We start from the raw sequence: 8,397 nt of genomic DNA, 5'->3' as shown, positions 1-8,397 counted from the left end.
GACAGAGAGAGACAAGAGGAAGGAGAAGATTGAGGTAGCAGACGGCCAAGCAACTGCACCCTTTGCCGAACCTCCCACTCCTCAGCAGAGCGAATCAATGGAGGAAGATCAACTGGGGGATTGGCAGCTGGTGAAGAGAACCAAAAAGAAGAAGAGGCTGAGAAGGGACCAAGCCACTTCCCAGATGAGTGGCAAGAGGCAACTCCCATCTGACTCAAATGACAAGGGCTGTTGCTCTTAGGATGAAGAAGGGCAAAAGCAGCACCTACAGAAGAAACAGTAAGGGTCGAGGGGAGCTGGAGGTAGAGACAACCGAGTTCCAGAACATTGGAGACAATGAAGGGGCCAGCACACCCCAACTTCAGCCTCAACTGGAAGAGGCTAGCGCACCCCAGCCCCAGGAAGCTGGGAGCAGTGAGGTGTTCAGCGCACCCCAGCTCCAGGAAGCCGGGATTGGAGAGACTTCACCAACAGAGAACAAATCAAACCTCATTCCTTGCACAAATTCCCCAATGCCATCAATCTCCAATGGGGAGGTTCAGGACAGTTTGCTCAGCCCATCCAAAATGAGACAATTTGCGAACACGATGGGTATGCAGGAGCAGACCAAAGGTCTGGAATTCTCAAAGACAACAGGTCTGTTAAGTGCCATAATGCTTTAAAAATGGGGTTAAAAATTGTATCACTAACGTGCGTAGCATTAAATCTACTACACGATGTGTTAGAACCTTGGATTACCTTGCCAAGGTCAAAGCTGACCTGTTGTTTCTGCAGGAATGTGCGATACCGCATCTCAGCTCCTATAGGCAATGGTCACAAAGGTGGTCCCATGGGCCATCGATCTGGTCGGGAGGAAATGACTCATGTTCCTCTGGCCGTCTGTATTCTGCTGCATGGAGAAAACTTCACCATATCTGAGGTTAAGGAAGTGGTGGGCGGGCACCTCCTCGCTCGAGTTAATTAACGTGTATGCCCCAGCTCAAAACATCAAGTGGCTGGCAGTCCTTCAGCAGCTCCCTGCTGCTGGCGACCTCCAGGCCGGTCATTCTGGGCGGTGACTTCAACTGAATCATCGATGCAGCTGGATGATCCGGCAGGGCCGACAGCAGATTGACGCTATGTCCAGACTCCTGGTGGAAACAGTAAAGGATGCCAAGCTGCACGACATCTTCAGCAACCTGCAGATGAAGTGCAGAGGACACCTAGGCACCTATCTAGGTGTCTATACACTTAGATTGACCAGGTGTATTTAGTACCTGCAGACTAGATACACCTGGTCGCAGCCAGACGGGTTAATCTGTTCCAGGATAGGCTTCCTGTTTGTGTCCCGTGCGTTCGCAGTCAGATCCACCGACATCAAGCCGGTGTTCTTCTCTGACCACTGCCTCCTACTGGCTGACTTTCACTTACAGGAAGACCAGAGGGTTAGCCATGGAAGCTGAACTTGCAACTGTTGACCCCAGAGAACATTGAAGAACTCAAGAGGGATTACAAAGTTTGGAGAACCGTGAAGCCCCTCTTTGAGTCCCTGACACACTGATGGGAAGTGATCAAGTAGAACATCAAGAAGTTTTTCATCCTCAAAGGTGTCCAGAAGGCTAGAAAGGAACAGAGGGAAATGTCCCAACTCCAGAAAACATGCAGAACCTGCTCCAGCTGCAGTCAATGGGGCGCGATGTCAAGGAGGAACTCCAAGAGGTGAAGAGCCAGCAAGCCTTGCTCTTTGCCTAGGAGACCTCCAGGATCATCTTCCATTCCAGAGTCCATTCTGTGCAGCATGATGAGACGTGCTCATGTTTCTTCTTCCAAAAGGTACACAGAGAGAGCTCTGTGATCAGCAGCCTGAAGGAAGAAGACGGCTCAGTAAAGTCATCACAGTCTTACATTTTGAGGGTCAGCAAATCCTTTTATGCCAGATTGTATGACGTGAAGCCCACAGACAGCACAGCCTCCCAGTCCTTCCTGTCCTCTATCACGGAGGTCTTAGATGACAGTACAAACCGCTAACTCCTGACGAACTGACTAAGGCCCTTGAGTCCTTCAAGAAGAGTAAAACTCCCGGAAGTGACGGCTTACCAGCTGAGTTGCATTTGGCTCTGTGGGACTGGATTGGCCCAGACCTGCTAGAAGTGTACGAGAGTATGCTTTTGGCCAGCAGCATGTCAAAGTCCATGAGGAAAGGCGTCATCATCCTCATCCACAAGTGGAAGTGGGAAAAGGGAGAAAATTAGAAATTGGCAACCCATCTCACTGTTGAATGTGGACTATAAGATTCTGTCCAAGGTCATCGCCAATCGGGTCAAGTCCGCTCTGGAATTGGTGATACACCCTGACCAGACCTGCGCTGTGCCCGGCAGGAAGATCTCTGACAGCCTCACGCAACTGAGGGATACGATTGCCTATGTACAGGACAGGGGTGTGGACACCTGCCTCATCAGCCTGAACCAGGAGAAGGTCTTTAACAGAATATTGCACACCTACATAGTGGATGTGCTCTCCAAAATGGGATTTGGCGAGGGAATCTGCACTGGATCCAACTACTCTACAGAAACATCTGTAGCGCAGTTTCAATCAATGGGTGGAAATCAGAAAGCTTTCCAATTAAATCTGGAGTCAGGCAGAGCTGCCCTCTCTCCTGTCCTTTTTGTGTGTTACATAGAACCCTTTGCTGAGTCCATCAGGAAGAATCCAGACATAAGAGCAGTGACGATCGCAGGCAGTGGAGGCACTCAGGTCCTCCTGAGTGCCCAGAAGGCACTTCCTTGCACATGGACAATGTTGTCATCTTCTGCTCAGATCTGCTATCATTATGCAGACTGATCAACATCTGCGACCAGTTCGAACTGGCCTCAGGAGCCAAGGTAAATTGTGGCAAGAGCAAGGCCATGTTCTTTGGGAACTGGGCTGTCTGATCCTTTATCCCCTTCACCGTGAGATCAGACCGCCTGAAGGTGCTGGGGATATGGTTTGGGGGGACCAGGACGTGCGTTAGAAACTGGAAGTTACAAGTGACTCTGGTAAAAAGAAAACTTGGCATGTGGGAGCAATGCTCCCTCTCCATTGTGGGTAAGAACCTGGTCATCAGGTGTGAGGCACTCTCGGTGTTGCTGTAGGTCTGGTTGCAGGTCTGGTCCATTCCCCACCCCTGTGCGGTGGTGATCACCCAGCCATCTTTCATTTTATCTGGAGGTCGAAAATGAATGTACAAACCTCTAGATAAAGGGGAAAAAAAATGCCCAACATCGCCCTCATCCTAATGGCCACCTTTGTGTGCGGCTGCATCAAGCTGTGTGTAGATCCTCATATGCAAACACCAAGTGTCACTATATGCTGAGGTTCTACCTATCCCTTGTGTTGCGAAGGATGGGTCTGGCCCCGCTGCCGCGGAACACTCCAAGTAGTTGGATCATGCTGTACCACCTGCCCCTCGTGGAAAAATTTATGCACAGAAACACCTTTGACTACAAGTCCAACAGGCAGTGGTCGGCACATATCGTCCTGGAGGCCCTGAGGGAAAAGGACATGGTGGATCCTGTTGGATGGTTCCCTGAGCAGACTGTCAAAGTCATTTGGCAGAATACCTCATCGCCAGAACTTTCCAACAAGCACCAAGACGTAGCTTGGCTGGTGGTGAGAAAGGCCCTCCGTCAGATCCTTCCAACACGCCAGGAGCCTCACCCCCTCCGCACATTGCCCTCGAGGTGGCTGTGGTGGGGATGAGACTGTTGTTCACCTCCTTGTGGAATGTGCCTTTGCAAACAAGGTTTGGAGAGAGATGCAGTGGTTTTTGTCGAGGTTTGTCCCGAGCAGTTCTGTGACATGGGGACTCTGTGCTCTACGGGCTGTTCCCAAGCACACACACCAAGACAAACATCAACTGCAGCTGGAGGATTATCAACTCGGTGAAAGGTGCTCTTTGTACTTCCCCAAACTTGTTGGTCTTCCAGTGCAAAGAGTTGTCCCGATCAAGTGTTGCAGATTGGCAGATTCCAAGGTCCAGGACTACATGCTGAGGGATGCACTAAAGCTTGGGGCAGCCAATGCAAAGGCACAATGTGGAAAGGTGGTTGTCTAAGTCCATTCTGCCATAGTGCACCGAGGGGCTGGGAATTGTATAGACCCCTCAGGCTGTATGACTCACATTGAATGTATGCAGCGCATACTACACTTATCACAAATGTATTGAAGCATCTCAGAGTGCAACATGATCTATGTAGATAACTTAAATAGCATTGCACTCTCTGACTATCTGTAATGACCATGTTGAAATGTCTGTAATGTTCATTGATTGTATTGAAGCACCTCGTGATCTATGTGGAAAACTTGAATGTGATTGCACTTTTTGTGATGGCCACTTTGAAATGTTTTGTGACATCCTTTCAGATATTTTCTGAAGAAAGTATATTTTTCAAAAAAAAACACAGGAAAAGCAGTTGATTCTGCAGAAGGAAACATCTGGATATCTATAACAAAAACAAAAATACCTGGAAAAACTCAGCAGGTCTGGCAGCATCTGCGGAGAGGGACACAGTTAACGTTTCGAGTGTGAATGACCCTTCAACAGAACTAAGTAAAAATAAAAGAGAGGTGAAATATAAGCTGTTTTAAGGGGAGGGTGGGACAAGTAGAGCTGGATAGAGGGCCAGTGATAGGTGGAGATAACCAAAAGATGTCACAGACAAAAGGACAAAGTGGTGATATTATCTAAGGAATGTGCTAATTAAGGGTAGAAAGCAGGACAAGCAAGGTACAGATAGCCCTAGTGGGGGTGGGTGGGGTGAAGGAATGGAAAAAGGCTAAAAGGTAGAGATAAAACAATGGATGGAAATACATTTAAAATAATGGAAATAGGTGGGAAAAGAAAAATCTATATAAATTATTGGAAAAAAAAGGGGGGCGATTGGAAAGGGGGTGGGGATGGAGGAGAGAGTTCATGGTCTAAAATTGTTGAACTCAATATTTTGCTTTTACCTGGATATCTATAATCCTTTTTAACTGGGGTTTCAGTAGAAAGAGATTGACTGGTACAGAGTGCTGCCAAATGAAATACAGAGTTTTAATTAAAGTTTCACTTGGTGGAATAGCAAATATGGGATACAAAGTAAGGGAATTGTACTTGTCTATGAAAAAAAAAGTACAAAAAAAGCTAAATCAATGAAATTCTGACGTAGGGTTTCATTTTTATAATTATGTAAGTCAGAATTGTGCAGATGGAGTAAGAGAAATATATACACATTGGCTGCTTGTAATAAATATCCATAAAGGCCTAAGATACTAAGCTCAGACTATTCAACATATTTCAGTCTTTCAACTAAACCAGTAAAGTTTTGTTGTATGTGCCATCTTTTAAGTGTATCTTTAAATGCTACTGTACATGTGCTGTATATTTAATAAATCTATGAAGCTTGATTTTCAATATTTAGAACCTTATTGATTTCGGGAGTAAATTATAAATAAAAATGACAGTCCTAACACTTTCAGAATCACTGAAAAATGAGACTTGCTGTCTCAGCTTTTTGTCTTTCCTTGACGTGCTATTTGAGAAATCTGCCAATAGGTTCTTGACTACTGTCTTCCCCAAGCCGATCTTCACTGGTCAATACACAAATTGGGATTCCTACAGCTTTATGCGCTATAAGATTGGCCTTATCAACAATCTCATAAATAGGGCCCAAGCCATTTGCTCACCATGCAAGCTTGATGCTGAACTATGGCACATCAACATCATCTTACAGGACAATGGCTACCCTAATCAGGTCATTGCTCAGTATATATCACGCAAACTCATTAATGGACCTAAGGTGGCCACTTTTAGTCCTGAGGTAGCCCAGTCTACCTCAGATTACCCTGGAAGATTAAGGTATCTGAAGAATTTGAGCAACAGGTGAAGTTAGCTGTTGCACGCTGTTACTATGCATTAGCAATGCGAGTGGTGTTCTCCACTAACAGAATGCTACCATCAAGCCAAAAAGATGTCCTGTCTATCACACAAATGAGCAATGTGTATATGAATTTCAGTGCTGGTGTGATGCCAGATATAAAGGCCATACATCCCAACAACTGGCAGGTCATATCAAATAACAAGTACATTCAGCTATTCACAACAGACAAAGTACTGGCATACGCAGCCAGCCCGTGCTTATAAAACTCAGAACATAGTGTCCAACGTTAGATGTGATTCCACGATTGGACAACACTTGCTAAACAATCCTGATTGTGCTAAGAATTACACTGAAAAATAATTTAAGATAATCAGTTGAGCTTGCAGCGAGGTTCACTTACGCATGCTAGAGGTCACATATATTCACACACAGGGCCTTGTCCTTTGCAGACAGAAGGAGCATGTGCACACATTGCGCCTTTTTCAACTAAATAAAAGCTTGGGGGACAGTCATTCCCTGGTTCATTCCCCATGGCAATGCCTTGACCAATCAGAGTCGACCTGTCTTGTTTGAATTTGAAGAAAAGCTTAGCAGTTAAATGTTTCTTGCTGCATTCTCCATGAGTCCACTCGCCAACCAATCAGCACTCTTTCTTCATGCAGTATAAATTGTTGTTCCCTTTACTATTGGTAATCTTGTGATCTGTCCTGAGGAATGCAAGATGAAACGCTTCGACAATATGTCTCTTTTTTCAGCAATAATCAAGTCCTGTACTATCAAATGACTACTTCCACAATTGTATGCAGTCATCCTTTGACTTACTTGTACTGCAATTTGTTGTTATTTCTACCAAACTAATTTCTTATTATTTATTTTACCCCAAATCTTTCTGTGGGAGGTCTTGTGACATAGCGGGTAGCATTCTTACCTCTGGGCCAGAAGTTCTGTGTTTGAGTTCCACTTCAGGACTTGATTGTCATGGAAGATGCATTCATATTGTGGCCAAATAGGTTGGTTATCATTCTGTAAATCCTTCCAATACACCTGGCAGTAGGAGCGGGAGAATTTTCTGGTTAGTTATGTCTTAGAAGGCACCAGCAAACCATTGTAGTACTTTGCCAAGCATCGTCATGGACTAATCCAATGGAAGTCCATGATTGCCAATACCCTCTTCAGGCGTGGTACCTGAAGGAGGAGAACATCGCTCTGCCTCTCTGACTCTCAGTCTACCTTTAATAAACTCCTTAATACCTACCTTTTTGACTAAGTTTATGTTCACCGGTCCTAATATCTCCTTGTGTGGTTCAGTATCCAGTTTGTTTGATCCTGTGAAGCACCTTGGGACATTTTACTATCTGAAAGGCATTATATAAATGCAAGTTGTTAGTCTGAACTGGCGAAAGGTGGTGAAATAGCTCAGGATAAAGTTGAGAAATCTAGAATTTTAGCCGACTCGTGCTCAACATGTAAAATCCTGTGGAGCAGCAATCAACAGGCCAAATATTGAACTATTTAGCTAAAAAAAAGGCATTCATGAAAAAAGACAGCCTTGGTTTTACTCTGCATCTTTTAGAACCTCAGGACATCCTGAAGCGCTTTATAGCCAATGAAGTAATTTTGAAGTATTGTTTGCAGCTAGATAATACCATAAAATGATAAGAAGTAGGAGCAGAAGTAGGCCATTTGGCCCGTTGAGTCTGCTCCTCCATTCAATGAGATCATGGCTGATCTGATAATCCTCAGCTCTACTTTTCTGCCTTTTCCCCATAACCCTTGATTCTCTTACTGATTAAAAATCTGTCCATCTCAGCTTTGAATATACTTAACAACCAGCCTCTACAGCCCTCTGTGGTAAAGTATTCCACAGATTAACTACCCACTGAGAGAAGAAATTCCTCCTCATCTCTGTCTTAAACGGGGGACCCTTTCCTCTGAAATTATACCTTCTGGTTCTAGACTCTCCCATAAGGGAAAACAATTTCTCAGCATCTATTCTGTCAAGTCCCCTAAGAATCTTATATGTTTCAATAAGGTTGCCTCTCATTCTTCTAAACTCCAATGAGTACAGGTCCAACCTACTCAACCTCTACTCATAAGAAAATCCCTCCATACCGGAATCAACCAAGTGAAACTTCTCTGGATTGCCTCCAATGCCAGTACACCTTTCCTTAGATAAGGGGACCAAATCTGTTCACAGGATTCTGGGTGTGGTCTAACTAGTGCCTTGTATAGTTTTAGCAAGACTTCCCTATTTTTATACTCCATTCCCTTTGAAATAAAGGCCAACATTCCAGTTGCCTTCCCTATTACCTGCTGAACTTGTATGTTAGCTTTTTGGGATTCATGTACAAGGACCCCCAAATCCCTCTGTGCTGCAGCTTTCTGCAGTCTTTCTCCATTTAATATTCAGCACTACTATTCCTCCTGCCAAAGTGCATAACCTCACGTTTTCCCACAGTACATTCCATCTGCCAAGTTTTTGCCCTCTCACTTAACCTGTCTATATCCCTCTGTA

The sequence above is a fragment of the Carcharodon carcharias genome, chromosome 10, assembly GCF_017639515.1.
Source record: "Carcharodon carcharias isolate sCarCar2 chromosome 10, sCarCar2.pri, whole genome shotgun sequence".
Lineage (NCBI taxonomy): Eukaryota > Metazoa > Chordata > Chondrichthyes > Lamniformes > Lamnidae > Carcharodon > Carcharodon carcharias.
Note: the sequence above shows the minus strand (reverse complement) of the source record.